Below are 19,721 nucleotides of genomic sequence, written 5' to 3' on the forward strand. Positions count from 1 at the left end.
CACAGACAAAGTCATGACCAAAAGAGCCCTGTGAGTCATAGTAGTAAGCAGATACTCCTTTTTTTTTTTTTTTTTTAAGGACCAATAACAAAGACCATTTATTACGGTATGTTTATGGTAATTGCATGGAGATATTAATTTCAAGAAGTTTCCAGTTCAAAGAACTCAGACCCTCACCCAATATAACAAATTCATACAATATTTAGTGTACAAAAGCTCCTTTTGGTTAAGAGACAATACTAGGAAACTCATTAATGACACCAAAAGTGCTTGTCTCAGAAGAAGTTTGCCAAATCCATTTCTTCACTCTCTCATTGGTAAGAAAGTCCCCTCTGATACTCAGCACAAGATGAGAGTGTTTCTACACCAGATGTTGAAGCCTAGATTCAGAGTCCAAGCTGATGGCAGCCACTGGTCCTCAGGGCTTCAAATTCTGCTCCTGCTGCAGCATAGCCTCTTCTTGGGCTGGCTGGGTTACTGCTGCTGCCGTTAGCTTTAAAACTCTGCACTGCTGATTGCCATTCTTCAGCATTCAAAACCTCCTAGCAGGACAGATGCCGGGGAGCACAGTGTATCACTCTGCGTCCTGCCCCATCTGTCCCCTCGTGTTGCCACCCACCATCGTCATGCCATGACCACCCTGCAAATAGTCCTCCAGGGCCAGGGACTCTGGAGCTTCCGCCTTGTGGGGGGCAAGGATTTCAAACAGCCTCTCACTAGTTCCTGGGTCACTCCCAGAAGCAAGGCTGCTATAGCTAATTCTGTGTGTAATCACAGCCATTGATGGGGAAAATACCAGCAATATGATGCACTTGGAAGCTCAGAACAAAATCAAGGGCTGCACAGACAACATGACTCTCATAGTAGCCAGATCTGAAAGAAAATCTGGTCTCCTCTGGTGACAGAGGAAGGGAAACATCACCCAGACAACATGAATTTAGTCTCTGAACCCCAAGAGGTCCTACACATAGGAAGCACCCACCACAAAAGTGCCATGCCCTGTACCGCCTCACCTGCCTCCAGCTCTGCCCCCAGGGTCATCACAAGCCAGTACAACAACCCAGCTGACGTCTACTCCTCTGAAAACATCTCCAACTTCAACAACGCCTTGGAGTCAAAGAAGGCAGCCAGCGGGCAGGAGACGAATGGCAGAGCCTTAGACCATTCTCAGCTTCCAAGCGGACTCATCATTGACAAACATTCTGAAGTCTTCTTCAGGAGAAACAGGAGTTAAATGAGCCTCTGAAACAGTCCTCTTCGTTCCTGGTTTTGCAGGAAATCCTGGAGTCTGAGGAGAAAGGGGATCCCAACAAGCCATCAGGATTCAGAAATGTTAAGGCTCCAGCGGCTGCATGGATTGGAAATGCTCAGAAGTTGCTCATGTGTGATAAAAGTGGCATTGGCATTGCTGGCGTGTTTTGTGAAGCTGCGGGACCGTCCCCACCACCCTGAGTGTTATGTGTGCACCAACTGTGGCACCAGCCTGAAACAGAAAGGCCATTTCTTTGTGGAGGGTCAGATCTACTGTGAAAAGCATGCCCGGGAGTGAGTGGGTCACTCCACCCGAGGGCTCCGATGACATGATCACTGTGTTCCCCAAGTGAGCTGGCAGCTCTGCACCCAACACTGTTCTCCAACGAGCCCCTTCTGCATCTTGTCCTCTAAAAGTTCTGGCCTCTCTTTTCTTGAAAGTTGTCAATTACTTTGGTTTTATCCCTGCTCATTAAACGTCACATGCCCCTTTGCTAGCTGACTCATGCTGGCTGCATCATGCCCGCTTTTATAATCAGCAGAGAATGGTTTTGTTCGGTGTCCCCTTGCCAGCGTCACTGTGTCTTCTCTTCATCTCCATTCATCTCTGCTGCAAATGAACATCAGCCAAATTTGAACCAAACTGAATTTAATGTCTGACAATGATTTCATTTTTACTCAATAAATTAATAGACTTCAAAAACAAACAAAAAAACGCCCCAACCCGCTGCCCCCCCCCCAAGAAAAACCTCCTAGCAGGCCAATGTGCCTGTCCCATACACAGCTGTTGGTGATCACATGCTGGCAACCCTTCACTAGTCTGCAGCACCGGTGGGGGGAGTTGAAGGCATGCTGCTCCCGCCTCCAGTACCCTGCAGCGGGTCTGCCATCCAGTTCTCTGAGTTGCTCACTCCCAGCGGTGAGCCCGGGCGGGGAAAGGGGTCCCGGCCTTCAAGGCCCTCAGGGTCCCGAGACGGTGGCAGCCCTGCTGGACAGACACATGCGGTCCTTCAACCTCAGCCACGCGGCCCCAAGACTCGGACACCCGGCCACGACGCCTGCCCGGAGGCCTGTGTGGACGCAGCCGTCGACCTCCCATCCAACCCCCAACCCCAGCTTCACTTCCCGAGAACATCGTTCAGAGATTAGAAAGGCTCTGTCTGGTTCCCTCTCGTCACCGGCTGAGAGGCCTAGAAGGAAATACCACCCACCTCCATGATACCTACAGTGGAGACAGATGCTCCTTAATGGGACCTTGAAGGCCAAAAAAAAGAAAGAAAAGACATTGCTGAATCTGTTACAGAATAGAATGGGCACGAAACCTCGATAAATACTAATTCCGTGGCATTTCAGTGCCTTGAAAGCCTGGTAAGTGTTTGTAAATTTGTCGTGATGCTTGTGGTCTTGAAGTGATGTTTGAACTCTTTCCAATGGAGTGAAAATTCCTTCTGTTGACCCTGCAAGTACTGCTGCTGGGCTCAGGGTTGCAAACTCCGGGGAACTGATAGGCTTACAGGGAAGGCAAGATAAATCCTCATAGAGACAAAACGTAAGTGCCAACGTAGCTGTCTTCTGCATTAATGGGAGAAGGATTCTGGGATACAAGTTTCGAAATCCATCCCTCCTCAACTGAAATACTGCATCCCAGGTTTTGATTCCATACAGCTGTCGCTGGAAAGAGGACTTTCCGAATGGGAAATGTGGCTGCTACATTGTTGAAAGCTCACAGCAGCCACACAAGTAGTGCTTCGTTTCGCCAACATTTGCAATATGAGGTGATATATCTCGTTTTGAGGACGTTAGGATTGGAGGCATCTTTTCATAAGCTTCTGAATTTGTGTTGCTTAAAATCTTTCTTCTTCAAGATGGATTTTTTTTTAACCCATTACCGCAGGCGCCGGACTCCACGCCTGATGGCCGCCCACTCACAAGTGGGGGAGCCCAGGAGCCCTCAACCCAGCGCTGGCGCCGAGAATTACGGTTTTTTGTTGTTTGTTTTGTTTTTTTGGCCGCGAGGCCTGGCTCGTGGGATCTTAGTTTCCCAAACGGGGATCGAACCCGGACCCCAGCTGTGAAAGCGCAGAGTCCTAACCACTGGATCACAAGGGACTTCCCGAGAATGATGTTTTTAACAACTTGAGAATGTCATTTTGCAGTACCTGTGCCTGACACTGCCACCTGGTATACTCCATTTGAGAGACTGTCAGTGCTTGTTATTGGGTCCTAGTGGACACTGAAAAGCTAAAAAAGTAACAGCAGGTGGTACTACACCCTGACATCCCTATCCTGAGATGGGTCAGAAATAAGAACACCAACAAAGTGGGTATTGCCAAACAAGCCTCCATTACTAATGGAAATGGTATATCCAGGAAATTAGACCAGGCATTAATGACATCTTACAGGTACATGAAAAAGTGCCCACTCATTGGCCAAACATGGCTATCTCAGATGCAGGGTCTGTGCCAGCCACTCCAGCTTCTTCCAGGCTTTGTTACACCCAGTTTCCTGAGGCTACCTGGACCTGGTTCACAGACAGACTGGCTAATTAAAAGATGATGGGGTATACCCAAATAAAACTGCTTAAAACTGTGCATGGTAAAGGGAACTCTGTTCAGTGGGGGGAACTGCAGACTGTGATGCTTGCCTGGAAACACCCCCCCACCCCCTGCCCAAGTGCACCTTATTATATTTTCACTGACTCTGAGGTAACTGAGGCAATCACCATGGTGGGACAACTGGATGAAAAAGTTTCATTTTCTATGGGGACAAACCTTATGGCAGCACATTGCACAAGACCCAAACCCCCTGTTTGTGACCCATGTGGATGCCAAAGAGAAAGGATCCTTCGATGATGAACATCATTGGAATACACAAGCTTGTCAAACCTGTACTGCCAGGTAGCAGGTGCCCTTAAAGGATGGAACGGGCCCCTCTGAAAGGAGAAACTGACCAAGATAACTGACAAAGTAGGCTCAGCTCCCAGTGGAGCATACTCTTCATAAAGACACTTTGGGGTCTAAATGTAGCATTTCCTAGAAATAGTACCGCCTATTTAAATAGAATGTTGGTCATGTTAAGGGATGGAGGAGACCTAGACTGCTTGTAAGATTCCCACACTGCATAATTAACCCTTCTTGCTGTACCTCCCATGCTTACCTCCTGGGAAACTGGGCTACTGGAGTTTCAGAGTAGCAAAAAAAGAACTGGGGGTGGGTGACTCTAATCTGGTGTTTCTTTTGCCATCTAGCTATATTTGTTGAATTGAGGCAATTATGCCTATGATAATGATCAGGAATATGAGGTTGTCATATTCCACCACAACTCCTAAGGTGGTCCTGTTGCAACCACACATCAGGGGGTGAGAGAAATTTTCAAGAGTAGTACAAAGTATATATACTGCTGAGCCACATCGGGATGAGTCTGAGTTTATGGTGTGGGTAAGACACGGGAAGGATTCTTCAAACATGATGGAGTGACAGCTGCAGGAACTGGTCATTCTGATTATCTGGCTGTGGAAGGACCCTGGCTGATGGGAAGAAAACACTTTAGAGCCTGGGATGTCAGGGGTAAAGGGAGGTACCTAATCTCACTCTGAGCTATTTGTCTGCAGGGAATTTGGCCAATTTAACCCAGACTGCCACCACCACCCTCCAATATGCTGGCCAGCATTGAATCTTCATCAGAAACCTCCCAATAGCCACTGATACCAGAAAAGAATAGCCTCCACTTGAAACAACAGAACAAAATTGACTTTGTGGACACTGATATTATTGTTAGATGTTTTTGTACATTTCTCATTGACTACTGATTCTTCTAAATTCTATAGCATAAGTGCACTGATAGAGGCTTAGACCGAATCTGTTTCATGTCTTGGGCAACACTGGACAAGAGGGTCTATGCTAGTATGACTCTCCATCTGGGCCAAGTCAGTTAACTATGTCATAAACCCAGGTGCAGCATGAGGTGTTGGCAACCACACACACACACACCACAGTAACTGGCCAGCAGAAAGTCCAGGACAATGTGATTGTCCATTATCAGTTACTTAGAGCATGTGATGGGATGGCCCTTGCTACCAAGAATTCTTGGTTGAATATGTAAAAGGCCAAAGGGTGTGGACATGTAGGGCACCCTGGCAACCTTGCATATATCAACATAAGCCTCACAGGCAAAGGTTTGAATCACAGGTAATCTGACTTTTGGCAGAACACCTTGTGAACCCCTCTGGAACACAAGAGGATGGAAGGTCTGTGAGAGCTGCTCTGGGCCATTTCCTACTCACTTCCCTATGTTCCCTGAAGGCTGCCACTGCCTCTTGGGTTCTGACGAGGTATGAGGCTTCCTGTCCCATCCACCACCACCCCTCAGAATAGAGTTGCAGAATATAAAACTGCTTAGCTGCAGTCTAGAATTGGCTCCTCAGCAGTGGGTATACCCCAGCCTGTGCCTTGCCTTTTTTGGTGTGTAAGCTTGACAAATGAAAGACCCTGCAACTTCCCCTCCCTACTAAGAAGTAAAACAGAAAACCAGAAGAAAAACAGCATCACTCAGGGAACTCTATGGATTAATGCCACAGTCCAAGACTTGAAAGAAGCAGGGATGGTGATATCTATCATATTTAAACTCACCAGTTTGGCCTGTGCAGAACTCAAATGAATTTTGGAGATTGACTGTGGGTTATTATTAACTGCGGCAGGGACTCTAATTATGATTGAAAGCTCAGATTTAAAAATTTTACTGGAGGGACTTCCCTGGTGGTCCAGCGGTTAAGACTCCATGCTCCCAATGCAGGGGGCCCGGGTTCGATCCCTGGTCGGGGAACTAGATCGTGCATGCATGCTGCAACTAAGAGTTCACATGCCGCAACTAAAAAGACCCACATGCTGCAACTAAAGATCCCACATGCCACAAGGAAGATCCTGCATGCCGCAACTAAGACCCGGCACAGCCAAATAAATAAGCAAATATTTTTAAAAATAAAAAAATAAAAATGTTCCTGGAGCAAATCAACATGGCCCCTGGAACTTTGTACATAGCTGCTGACCCAGCTAATGCCTTTTTCTTCATATCAACTTGCAAGGACCACCAGAAAGTTGCTTTTACCTATCAGTGGTCACCGCATACCTTCACAGCACCATGGGGCCAGGTCTGTTCTTTTCTCTGCCATAATATAGTCTACAGAGATATTGACTTGACATTCCACAAAACATAACACTGGTTCACTATATTAAAATTATGCTGATTGGATTTGATGAGCAGGAAGAAGAACTTTAGATGCCTTTATTCAGACATATGTGAACCACATTATGGGAGATACAGCCAATGAAAATCCAGGGAGTTGTCACCTGAGTGTAGTTTCCAGGGTTTCAGTAGTCTGTGGCAAAAGACCAGGTTCCACACCTTGTACCACCTACCATGAACAAAGATACATAACTCTTGGTAGACCTTTTTGGAATTGAGAAGCAACATATATCACAGGTGAGTATACTGTCTTGACTCATCTACAGAGTTGCTCATGAGAAGGCCAGTTTCAAGTTAAACCAGAGAAAGATGAGGCTCTGTGATAAGTCCAGGCTGTAGTACAAGCTGCTCTACAACCTGGTGCTTATGCTCCAGCAGGTCCAATGATACTCAAAGTGTGGCAAATACAGTTGATGTATAGAGCTTCTCACAAACATGAACAGGAGAACGACAGCTTGATTTCTGGGGGTTTTTAGAAAATATCCACTTCTGGAGATAACTATTCTCTTTTTGAGAGTAGCTTCTGGTTTGCTACTGGGCCTTGGTAGATACTGAACTCCTAACTCCAGAACATGAGGTAGTCCTGTGGCCTGAGCTTCCCATCATGGACACACTTGGCCATAAGCTTGAGCATGTGCAGAAGCAATTTGTCATCAAATGTAAATGGTATATAAGAGATGAGATTTGAGTAAGTTGGGAAAACCTGAGTAGGTTGCATGAGCAGGGGGCTCAGACTCCTTTGACATGAATTCCTGTTGCACTGTCTGCTCTCTTTCGATCCATGCCTATGGCCTCATGAAATGTTCCTGATGACCAACTGACTGAGGAAAACACTTGAAACTGGTTTACATCTGGGTCTGCACAATTAGCTGGTAATACAGAAAAGTGGCCAGCTATTAGCACTGCAGGGGTGACCCTAAAGTACAAAGGATTTTCCTTCCTTGCCTGTAATGCTTCTGCCAGCAACCGCATCTGTGGACTCACAGGATGCCTTATGCACTTTCATGGTAATTCACCCATTGTTGTATTGAATCAAGGAGCTCATTTCACAGCAAAGAATGTTCAGCAATGGACTCATGCCCATGACATTAACTGCTCTTACCACGCACTCCATCACCTGGAAGTGGCTGGCCTAATTGAAAGGTGGAAGGGCTTAGATTCAGTGTGGCATCTGTTGGGAGAGGTTTGGCTGTGTTTAACAGTTTAAACAGTATATACTTTGTGTCAGAGACAATTATATGGTGTTGTCTCCCCCCATGGCCGGAATACATTGCTCTGTGAGTGAGGAATAGAATTGGGTGTGGCTCCTGTGACAATTACATCTAGTAACCCATTTGCAGAATTTTTGCATTTTGTCCCAGCAAATTAGAGTTATGATAGTTCAGAGGGTTAGTCCTCAAGGAATTAATATCAGAGGACATAGCAATTATGAGACTTCTATCTGAATATTTTACACTCTTTATTCCATTGAACCAACAAAAAGAGATTACTGTCCAGTGTGACTGATCCGCATTTCCAAGGGGTAAGGGAGGTTGCTGCTACCCAGTGGGGGCAATGAGGGCTATGTTAGGAACCCAGGGGATTCTTGGAGTGCTTCTTTGTGCTTCCATGCTCAATTGTAAAGATTAATGGAAAACTACTACAACTAAAAGGTGGCAGGATTGAGGACTCAGACCCTTTGGGAATATAGTTTTGAATCACTCCACTTGATACAGAACAGACTAATTGAGGTTCTGAGTGAGGGCAGGGGAAATACAGAATAAGCAGTGAAAGAAAGAAGCTACAGATTTTAATCAGGGCCCCTGACAAATTACAGGAACAAGTATGACAATAGCTTTGCATATTTTTTTCTTTGCTTGAAATATGTATGTGTTGATAGTACATATTCACCATTTTGATCTTTTCTCTCCTACCACTGTTTTACATATATACAAATTATTAGAATTTAATTTTTTTCTTTTTTTAATTTTTAATTTAAAAAAATTTTTATTTTATATTGGAGTATAGCTGATTAACAACGTTGTGTTAGATTCAGGTGTACAGCAGAGTGATTCAGTTATACATATACATGTATCGATTCTTTTTCAAATTCCTTTCTCATTTAGGTTATTACAGAGAATTGAGCAGAGTTCCCTGTGCTATACAGTAGGCCCTTGTTGGTTATCTATTTTAAATATAGCAGTGTGTACATGTCAATCCCAAACTCTCAGTCTATCCCTCCCCACCGCAACCTTTCCCCCCCCCACGGTAACCATAAATTCGTTCTCTAAGTCTGTGAGTCTGTTTCTGTTTTATAAACAAGTTCATTTGTATTATTGTTTTTAAGATTCTGCATGTAAGCAATATCATATATTTGTATTTCTCTGACTTACTTAGTATGATAATCTCCAGGCCCATCCATGTTGCTGCAAATGGCATTATTTCATTCTTTTTTATGGGTGAGTAATATTCCATTGTATATATGTACCACATTGTCTTTTTTTTTTTAATTTTTTAAAATTTTTTAATTCAATTTTATTTATTTTTTAATACAGCAGATTCTTATTAGTCATCAATGTTATACACATCAGTGTATACATGTCAATCCCAATCACCCAATGCATCACACCACCATCCCCACCCACCCGTGGCTTTCCCCCCTTGATGTCCATATGTTTGTTCTCTACATCTGTGTCTCAACTTCTGCCCTGCAAACCAGTTCATCTTTACCATTTTTCTAGGTTCCACATACATGTGTTAATATACGGTATTTGTTTTTCTCTTTCTGACTTACTTCACTCTGTATGACAGTCTCTAGATCCATCCACGTCTCAACAAATGACCCAGTTCCGTTCCATTTTATGGCTGAGTAATATTCCATTGTATATATGTACCACATCTTCTTTATCCATTCGTCTGTCGATGGGCATTTAAGTTGATTCCATGACCTGGCTATTGTAAATAGTGCTGCAATGAACATTGAGGTGCATGTATCTTTTTGAATTATGGTTTTCTTTGGGTATATGCCCAGTAGTGGGATTGCTGGGTCATATGGTAATTCTATTTTTAGTTTTTTAAGGAACCTCCATACTGTTCTCCATAGTGGCTGTATCAATTTACATTTCCACCACAGTGCAAGAGGGTTCCCTTTTCTCCACACTTTCTCCAGCATTTGTTGTTTGTAGATTTTCTGATGATGCCCATTCTAACTGGTGTGAGGTGACACCTCATTGTAGTTTTGATTTGCATTTCTCTAATAATTAGTGATGTTAAGCAGCTTTTCATGTGCTTCTTGGCCATCTGTAGGTCTTCTTTGGAGAAATGTCTATTTAGGTCTTCTGCTTATTTCTGGATTGGGTTGTTTGTTTCTTTAATATTGAGCTGCATGAGCTCTTTATATATTTTGGAGATTAATCCTTTGTCTGTTGATTCGCTTGCAAATATTTTCTCCCATTCTGAGGGTTGTCTTTTTGTCTTGTTTATGGTTTCCTTTGCTGTGCAAAAGGTTTGAAGTTTCATTAGGTCCCATTTGTTCATTTTTGTTTTTATTTCCATTACTCTAGGAAGTGTATCAAAAAAGATCTTGCTGTGATTTATGTCAAAGAGTGTTCTTCCTATGTTTTCCTCCAAGAGTTTTATAGTGTCCGGTCTTATATTTAGGTCTCTAAGCCATTTTGAGTTTATTTTTGTGTATGGTGTTAGGGAGTCTTCTAATTTCATTCTTTTACATGTAGCTGTCCAGTTTTTCCAGCACAACTTATTGAAGATACTGTCTTTTCTCCATTGTATATCCTTGCCTCCTTTGTCATAGATTAGTTGACCATAGGTGCGTGGGTTTACCTCTGGGCTTTCTATCTTGTTCCATTGATCTATGTTTCTGTTTTTGTGCCAGTACCATATTGTCTTGATTACTGTAGCTTTGTAGTATAGTCTGAAGTCAGGGAGTTTGATTCCTCCAGCTCCGTTTTTTCCCCTCAAGATTGATTTGGCTATTCAGGGTCTTTTGTGTCTCCATACAAATTTTAAGATTTTTTTGTTCTAGTTCCGTTAAAAATACCACTGACAATTTGATAGGGATTGCATTGAATCTGTAGATTGCTTTGGGTAGTATAGTCATTTTCACAATATTGATTCTTCCAATCCAAGAACATGGTATATCTCTCCATCTGTTGGTATCATCTTTACTTTCTTTCATCAGTGTCTTATAGTTTTCTGCATACAGGTCTTTTGTCTCCCTAGGTAAGTTTACTCCTAAGTATTTTATTCTTTTTGTTGCAATGATAAATGGGAGTGTTCCCTTAATTTCTCTTTCAGATTTTTTATCATTAGTGTATAAGAATGCCAGAGATTTCTGTGCATTAATTTTGTATCCTGCAACTTTACCAAATTCATTGATTAGCTCTAGTAGTTTTCTGGTGGCATTTCTGGTGGCATTTCTCTATGTATAGTATCATGTCATTGGCAAACAGTGACAGTTTTACTTCTTCTTTTCCAATTTGTATTCCTTTTCTTTCTTTTTCTTCTCTGATTGCCGTGGCTAGGACTTCTAAAACTGTGTTGAATAATAATGGCGAGAGTGGACATCCTTGTCTTGTTCCTGATCTTAGAGGAAATGCTTTCAGTTTTTCACCATTGAGAATGATGTTTGCTGTGGGTTTGTCATATATGGCCTCTATTACGTTGAGGTAGGTTCCCTCTATGCCCACTTCCTGGAGAGTTTTTATCATAAATGGCTGTTGAATTTTGTCAAAAGCTTTTTCTGCATCTATTGAGATGATCATATGGTTTTTATTCTTCACTTTGTTAATATGGTGTATCACATTGATTGATTTGCGTATACTGAAGAATCCTTGCATCCCTGGGATAAATCCCACTTGATCATGCTGTATGATTCTTTTAATGCATTGTTGGATTCTGTTTGCTAGTATTTTGTTGAGGATTTTTGCATCTATATTCATCAGTGATATTGGTCTGTAATTTTCTTTTTTTGTAGTATTTTTGTCTGGTTTTGGTATCAGGGTGATGGTGGCCTCATAGAATGAGTTTGGCAGTGTTCCTTCCTCTGCAATTTTTTTGGAAGAGTTTCAGAAATATCGGTGTTAGCTCTTCTCTAAATGTTTGATAGAATTCACCTGTGAAGCCGTCTGGTCCTGGACTTCTGTTTGTTGGAAGATTTTTTTTTTTTTAAACATCTTTATTGAAGTATAATTGCTTTACAATGGTGTGTTACTTTCTGCTTTATAACAAAGTGAATCAGTTATACATATACATATGTTCCCATATCTCTTCCCTCTTGCATCTCCCTCCCTCCCACCCTCCCTATCCCACCCCTCTAGGTGGTCACAAAGCACCGAGCTGATCTCCCTGTGCTATGCGGCTGCTTCCCACTAGCTATCTATTTTACATTTGGTAGTGTATATATGTCCATGACACTCTCTCACCCTGTCACATCTCACCCCTCCCCCTCCCCATATCCTCAAGTCCATTCTCTAGTAGGTCTGTGTCTTTATTCCCATCTTGCCACTAGGTTCTTCATGACCTTTTTTTTCCCCCTTAGATTCCATATATATGTGTTAGCATACTGTATTTCTTTTTCTCTTTCTGACTTACTTCACTCTGTATGACAGACTCTAACTCCATCCACCTCATTACAAATACCTCCATTTCATTTCTTTTTATGGCTGAGTAATATTCCATTGTATATATGTGCCACATCTTCTTTATCCATTCATCCGATGATGGACACCTAGGTTGCTTCCATGTCCTGGCTATTGTAAACAGAGCTGCAATGAATATTTTGGTACATGACTCTTTCTGAATTATGGTTTTCTCAGGGTATATGCCCAGTAGTGGGATTGCTGGGTCGTATGGTAGTTCTATTTGTAGTTTTTTAAGGAACCTCCATACTGTTCTCCAGAGTGGCTGTATCAATTTACATTCCCACCAACAGTACAAGAGGGTTCCCTTTTCTCCACACCCTCTCCAGCATTTATTGTTTCTAGATTTTTTGATGATGGCCATTCTGACCGGTGTGAGATGATACCTCATTGTAGTTTTGATTTGCATTTCTCTAATGATTAATGATGTTGAGCATTCTTTCATGTGTCTGTTGGCAATCTGTATATCTTCTTTGGAGAAATGTCTATTTAGGTCTTCTGCCCATTTTTGGATTGGGGTGTTTGTTTTTTTGTTATTGAGCTGCATGAGCTGTTTGTCAGTCTTGGAGATTAATCCTTCGTCAGTTGCTTCATTTGCAAATATTTTCTCCCATTCTGAGGGTTGTCTTTTGGTCTTGTTTATGGTTTCCTTTGCTGTGCAAAAGCTTTTAAGTTTCATTAGGTCCCATTTGTTTATTTGTGTTTTTATTTCCATTTCTCTAGGAGGTGGGTCAAAAAGGATCTTGCTGTGATTTATGTCATAGAGTGTTCTGCCTATGTTTTCCTCTAAGAGTTTGATAGTGTCTGGCCTTACACTTAGGTCTTTAATCCATTTTGAATTTATTTTTGTTTATGGTGTCAGGGAGTGTTCTAATTTCATACTTTTACATGTACCTGTCCAATTTTCCCAGCACCACTTATTGAAGAGGCTGTCTTTTCTCCACTGTATATGCTTGTCTCCTTTATCAAAGATAAGGTGACCATATGTGCGTGGGCTTTTCTCTGGGCTTTCTATCCTGTTCCATTGATCTATATTTCTGTTTTTGTGCCAGTACCAAACTGTCTTGATTACTGTAGCTTTGTAATATAGTCTGAAGTCAGGGAGCCTGATTCCTCCAGCTCCATTTTTCGTTCTCAAGATTGCTTTGGCTATTCGAGGTCTTTTGTGTTTCCATACAAATTGTGAAATTTTTTGTTCTAGTTCTGTGAAAAATGCCAGTGGCAGTTTGATAGGGATTGCATTGAATCTGTAGATTGCTTTGGGTAGCAGAGTCATTTTCACAATGTTGATTCTTCCAATCCAAGAACATGGTATATCTCTCCATCTATTTGTATCATCTTTAATTTCTTTCATCAGTGTCCTATAATTTTCTGCATACAGGTCTTTTTCTCCTTAGGTAGGTTTATTCCTAGATATTTTATTCTTTTTGTTGCAATGGTAAACGGGAGTGTTTTCTTAATTTCACTTTCAGATTTTTCATCATTAGTATATAGGAATGCAAGAGATTTCTGTGCATTAATTTTGTATCCTGCTACTTTACCAAATTCATTGATTAGCTCTAGTAGTTTTCTAGTAGCATCTTTAGGATTCTCTATGTATAGTATCACGTCATCTGCAAACAGTGACAGCTTTACTTCTTCTTTTCCGATTTGGAGTCCTTTTATTTCTTTTTCTTCTCTGATTGCTGTGGCTAACACTTCCAAAACTATGTTGAATAATAGTGGTGAGAGTGGGCAACCTTGTCTTGTTCCTGATCTCAGTGGAAATGGTTTCAGTTTTTCACCATTGAGGACAATTTTGGCTGTGGGTTTTTCATATATGGCCTTTACTATGTTGAGGAAAGTTCCCTCTATGCCTACTTTCTGCAGGGCTTTTATCATAAATGGGTGTTGAATTTTGTCGAAAGCTTTCTCTGCATCTATTGAGATGATCATATGGTTTTTCTCCTTCAATTTGTTAATATGATGTATCACGTTGATTCATTTGCATATATTGAAGAATCCTTGCATTCCTGGAATAAACCCCACTTGACCATGGTGTATGATCCTTTTAATGTGCTGTTGGATTCTGTTTGCTAGTATTTTGTTGAGGATTTTTGCATCTATGTTCATCAGTGATATTGGCCTGTAGTTTTCTTTCTTTGTGACGTCTCTGTCTGGTTTTGGTATCAGGGTGATGGTGGCCTCGTAGAATGAGTTTGGGAGTGTTCCTCCCTCTGCAATATTTTGGAAGAGTTTGAGAAGGATAGGTGTTAGCTCTTCTCTAAATGTTTGATAGAATTCGCCTGTGAAGCCATCTGGTCCTGGGCTTTTGTGTGTTGGAAGATTTTTAATCACAGTTTCAATTTCAGTGCTTGTGATTGGTCTGTTCATATTTTCTATTTCTTCCTGGTTCAGTCTCGGCAGGTTGTGCATTTCTAAGAATCTGTCCATTTCTTCCAGGTTGTCCATTTTATTGGCATAGAGTTGCTTGTAGTAATCTCTCATGATCGTTTGTATTTCTGCGGTGTCAGTGGTTACTTCTCCTTTTTCATTTCTAATTCTATTGATTTGAGTCTTCTCCTTTTTTCTCGTGATGAGTCTGGCTAATGGTTTATCAATTTTGTTTATCTTCTCGAAGAACCAGCTTTTAGTTTCATTGATTTTTGCTATTGTTTCCTTCATTTCTTTTTCATTTATTTCTGATCTGATCTTTATGATTTCTTTCCTTCTACTAGCTTTGGGGTTTTTTTGTTCTTCTTTCTCTAATTGCTTTAGGTGCAAGTTTAGGTTGTTTATTCGAGATGTTTCCTGTTTCTTGATGTAGGCTTGTATTGCTATAAACTTCCCTCTTAGAACTGCTTTTGCTGCATCCCATAGGTTTTGGTTCATCGTGTCTCCATTGTCATTTGTTTCTAGGTATTTTTTGATTTCCCCTTTGATTTCTTCAGTGATCACTTCGTTATTAAGTAGTGTATTGTGTAGCCTCCATGTGTTTGTAGTTTTTACAGATCTTTTCCTGTAATTGATATCTAGTCTCATAGCGTTGTGGTCGGAAAAGATACTTGATACGATTGCAATTTTTTAAAATTTACCAAGGCTTGATTTGTGACCCAAGATATGATCTATCCTGGAGAATGTTCCATGAGCACTTGAGAAAAATGTGTATTCTGTTGTTTTTGGGTGGAATGTCCTATAAATATCAATTAAGTCCATCTTGTTTAATGTATCATTTAAAGCTTGTGTTTCCTTATTTATTTTCATTTTGGATGATCTGTCCATTGGTGAAAGTGGGGTGTTAAAGTCCCTACTATGATTGTGTTACTGTCGATTTCCCCTTTTATGGCTGTTAGTATTTGCCTTATGTATTGAGGTGCTCCTATATTGGGTGCATAAATATTTACAATTGTTATATCTTCCTCTTGGGTCGATCCCTTGATCATTATATAGTGTCCTTCTTTTTGTCTTGTAATAGTCTTTATTTTAAAGTCTATTTTGTCTGATATGAGAATTGCTACTCCAGCTTTCTTTTGATTTCCATTTGCATGGAATATCTTTTTCCATCCCCTCACTTTCAGTCTGTATGTGTCTCTAGGTCTGAAGTGGGTCTCTTGTAGACAGCATATATATGGGTCTTGTTTTTGTATCCATTCAGCCAGTCTGTGTCTTTTGGTGGGAGCATTTAATCCATTTACATTTAAGGTAATTATCGATATGTATGTTCCTATTCCCATTTTCTTAAATGTTTTGGGTTTGTTATTGTAGGTGTTTTCCTTCTCTTGTGTTTCTTGCCTAGAGAAGTTCCTTTAGCATTTGTTGTAAAGCTGGTTTGGTGGTGCTGAACTCTCTCAGCTTTTGCTTGTCTGTAAAGGTTTTAATTTCTCCATCAAATCTGAATGAGATCCTTGCTGGGTAGAGTAATCTTGCTTGTAGGTTTTTCTCCTTCATCACTTGAAGTATATCCTGCCACTCCCTTCTGGCTTGCAGAGTTTCTGCTGAAAGATCAGCTGTTAACCTTATGGGGATTCACTTGTGTGTTATTTGTTGTTTTTCCCTTGCTGCTTTTAATATGTTTTCTTTATATTTAATTTTTGAGAGTTTGATTAATATGTGTCTTGGTGTGTTTCTCCTTGGATTTATCCTGTATGGGACTCTCTGTGCTTCCAGGACTTGACTAACTATTTCCTTTCCCATATTAGGGAAGTTTTCAACTATAATCTCTTCAAATATTTTCTCAGTCCCTTTCTTTTTCTCTTCTTCTTCTGGGACCCCTATAATTCGAATGTTGGTGTGTTTAATGTTTTCCCAGAGGTTTCTGAGACTGTCCTCAGTTCTTTTCATTCTTTTTTCTTTATTCTGCTCTGCAGTAGTTATTTCCACCATTTTATCTTCCAGGTCACTTATCCGTTCTTCTGCCTCAGTTATTCTGCTATTGATCTCGTCTAGAGTATTTTTAATTTCATTTATTGTGCTTTTCATCGTTTCTTGGTTCCTCTTTAGTTCTTCTACGTCCTTGTTAAATGTTTCTTGCATTTTGTCTATTCTATTTCCAAGATTTTGGATCATCCTTACTATCATTATTCTGAATTCTTTTTCAGGTAGACTACCTATTTCCTCTTCGTTTGTTAGTTCTGGTGTGTTTTGACCCTGCTCCTTCATCTGCTGTGTGTTTTTCTGTCTTCTCATTTTGCTTATCTTACTGTGTTTGGGGTCTCCTTTTCACAGGCTGCAGGTTCGTAGTTCCCGTTGTTTTTGGTATCTGTCCCCAGTGGCTAAGGTTGGTTCAGTGGGTTGTGTAGGTTTCCTGGTGGAGGGAACTAGTGCCTGTGTTCTGGTGGATGAGGCTGGATCTTGTCTTTGTGGTGGGCACGTCCACGTCTGGTGGTGTGTTTTGGGGTGTCTGTGGCCTTATTATGATTTTAGGCAGCCTCTCTGCTAATGGATGGAGCTGTGTTCCTGTCTTGCTAGTTGTTTGGCATAGGGTGTCCAGCACTGTAGCTTGCTGGTCGTTGAGTAAAGCTGGGTCTTGATGTTGAGATGGAGATCTCTGAGAGATTTTTGCCGTTTGGTATTACGTGGAGCTGGGAGGTCTCTTGTGGACCAGTGTCCTGAAGTTGGCTCTCCCACCTCAGAGGCACAGCCCTGATCCCTGGCTGGAGCACCAGGAGCCTTTCATCCACACGGCTCAGAATAAAAGGGAGAAAAAAATAGAAAGAAAGAAAGAAAGAGGATAAAATAGAATAAAGCTATTATAATAAAAAATAAGAAAAAAATTATTAAGAACAAATTTATTAAGAAAAAAATTTTTTTTACTTTTTAAAAATAGATTTATTAATTTTTTATAATAAAAAATAAGAAAAAAATTAAGAAAAAAATTTATTAAGAAAAAAATTTTTTTAATTTTTTAAAATAAAAAATATGAAAAAACTTATTAAAAAATTTTTTTAATTTTTTAAAAATAGAAAATAAGGAAAAAATTATTAAGAAAACATTTATTAGGGAAAAAAGTTTTTTTAAGTTAAAAAAAAAACAAAAAACGGATGGACCTAACCCTAGGACTAACGGTGAGAGCAAAGCTATACAGACAAAATCTCACCCAGAAGCATACACATATACACTCACAAAAAAAGGAAAAGGGGAAAAATTAATATATCCTGCTCCCAAAGTCCACCTCCTAAATTTGGGATGATTCGTTGTCTATTCAGGTATTCAACAGATGCAGGCACATCAAGTTGTTTGTGGAGATTTAATCCGCTGCTTCTGAGGCTGCTGGGAGAGATTTCCCTTTCTCTTCTTTGTTCGTACAGCTCCCGGGGTTCAGCTTTGGATTTGGACCCGCCTCTGCAAGTAGGTCGCCTGAGGGCGTCTGTTCCCCGCCCAGACAGAATGGGGTTAAAGGAGCAGCTGATTCGGGGGCTCTGGCTCAGTCAGGCCAGGGGGAGGGAGCGGTACGGAGGAGGCGGGGCGAGCCTGCGGCGGCAGAAGCCGGCGTGACGTTGCAGCAGCCTGAGGCGCGCCGTGCGCTCTCCCGGGGAAGTTGTCCCCGGATCACGGGAGCCTGGCCCTGGCGGGCTGTACTGGCTCCCGGGAGGGGCGGTGTGGAGAGTGACCTGTGCTCACACACAGGCTTTTTGGTGGCAGCAGCAGCAGCCTTAGCGTCTCATGCCCGCCTCTGGGGTCCGCGCTGATAGCCGCGGCTCGCGCCCGTCTCTGGGGTTCGTTTAAGCGGCGCTCTGAATCCCCTCTGCGCCGCGAAACAAAGAGGCAAGAAAAAGTCTCTTGTCTCTTCGGCAGCTGCAGACTTTTTCTCGGGCTCCCTCCAGGCTAGCTGTGGTGCGCTAACCCCTTCAGGCTGTGTTCACGCCGCCAACCCCAGTCCTCTCCCTGCGATCCGACCGAAGCCCGAGCCTCAGCTCCCAGCCCCCGCCCGCCCCGGCGGGGGAGCAGACAAGCCTCTCGGGCTGGTGAGTGCTGCTCGGCGCCGAGCCTCTGTGCAGGAATCTCTCCGTTTTTCCCTCTGCGCCCCTGTTGCTGTGGGATCCGCGCTGATAGCCACGGCTCGTGCCCGTCTCTGGAGCTCGTTTAGGCGGCGCTCTGAATCCCCTCTCCTTGCGCGCCGCGAAACAAAGAGGCAAGAAAAAGTCTCTTACCTCTTCGGCAGCTGCAGTCTTTTTCCCGGACTCCCTCCCGGCTAGCACCGAAGCCTGAGCCTCAGCTCCCAGCCCCCGCCCGCCCCAGCGGCTGAGCAGACAAGCCTCTCGGGCTGGTGAGTGCTGCTTGGCGCCGATCCTCTGTGCGGGAATCTCTCCGCTTTGCGCTCCGCACCCCTGTGGCTGTGCTCTCCTCCGTGGCTCTGAAGCTTCCCCCCTCTGCCACCCGCAGTCTCTGCCCACGAAGGGGCTTCCTAGTGTGTGGAAACCTTTCCTCCTTCACAGCTCCCTCCCACTGGTGCAGGTCCCGTCCCTATTCTTTTGTCTCTGTTATTTCTTTTTTCTTTTGCCCTACCCAAGTACGTGGGGATTTTCTTGCCTTTTGGGAGGTCTGACGTCTTCTGCCAGCGTTCAGTGGGTGTTCTGTAGGAGCAGTTCCACGTGTAGATGTATTTCTACTGTATCTGTGAGAGGGAAGGTGATCTCCGCGTCTTACTCTTCCGCCATCTTGCCCATCCCTCCCACATTGTCTTTATCCATTGATCTATCGACAGACATTTAGGTTGCTTCCATGTCTTGGATATTGTAAACAGCACTGTAATGAACATTGGGATGCATGTCTTTTTGAACTGTGTTTTTCTCCAGATTTATGCTCAGGAGTGGGATTACTGGATCATACAGTAGCTCTATTTTTAGTTTCTTAAGGAACCTCCATACTGTTCTCCATAGTGGCTGAACCAATGCACATTTCCACCAGAAGTGTAGGAGGGTTCCCTTTTCTCCACATCCTTTCCAGCATTTATTGTTTGTAGACTTTTTGATGATGGCCTTTCTGATTGGTGTGAGGTGATATCTCATTGTAATTTTGATTTTCGTTTCTCTAATAATTAGTGATGTTGAGCATCTTTTCATGTGCCTGTTGGCCATCAGTATGTCTTCTTTGGACAAATGTCTGTTTCAGTCT

At 42.4% G+C, this 19,721-nt stretch overlaps 1 pseudogene; it reads left to right on the plus strand.

Annotated features, from left to right (window-relative positions):
• The first annotated feature begins 631 nt into the window (after positions 1–631).
• On the plus strand, positions 632–1,604 carry LOC133103752 (PDZ and LIM domain protein 1-like; annotated as a pseudogene).
• The last annotated feature ends 18,117 nt before the right edge of the window (positions 1,605–19,721 follow it).

This window comes from Eubalaena glacialis, chromosome 13 (assembly GCF_028564815.1).
Source record: "Eubalaena glacialis isolate mEubGla1 chromosome 13, mEubGla1.1.hap2.+ XY, whole genome shotgun sequence".
Taxonomy (NCBI): Eukaryota; Metazoa; Chordata; class Mammalia; order Artiodactyla; family Balaenidae; genus Eubalaena; species Eubalaena glacialis.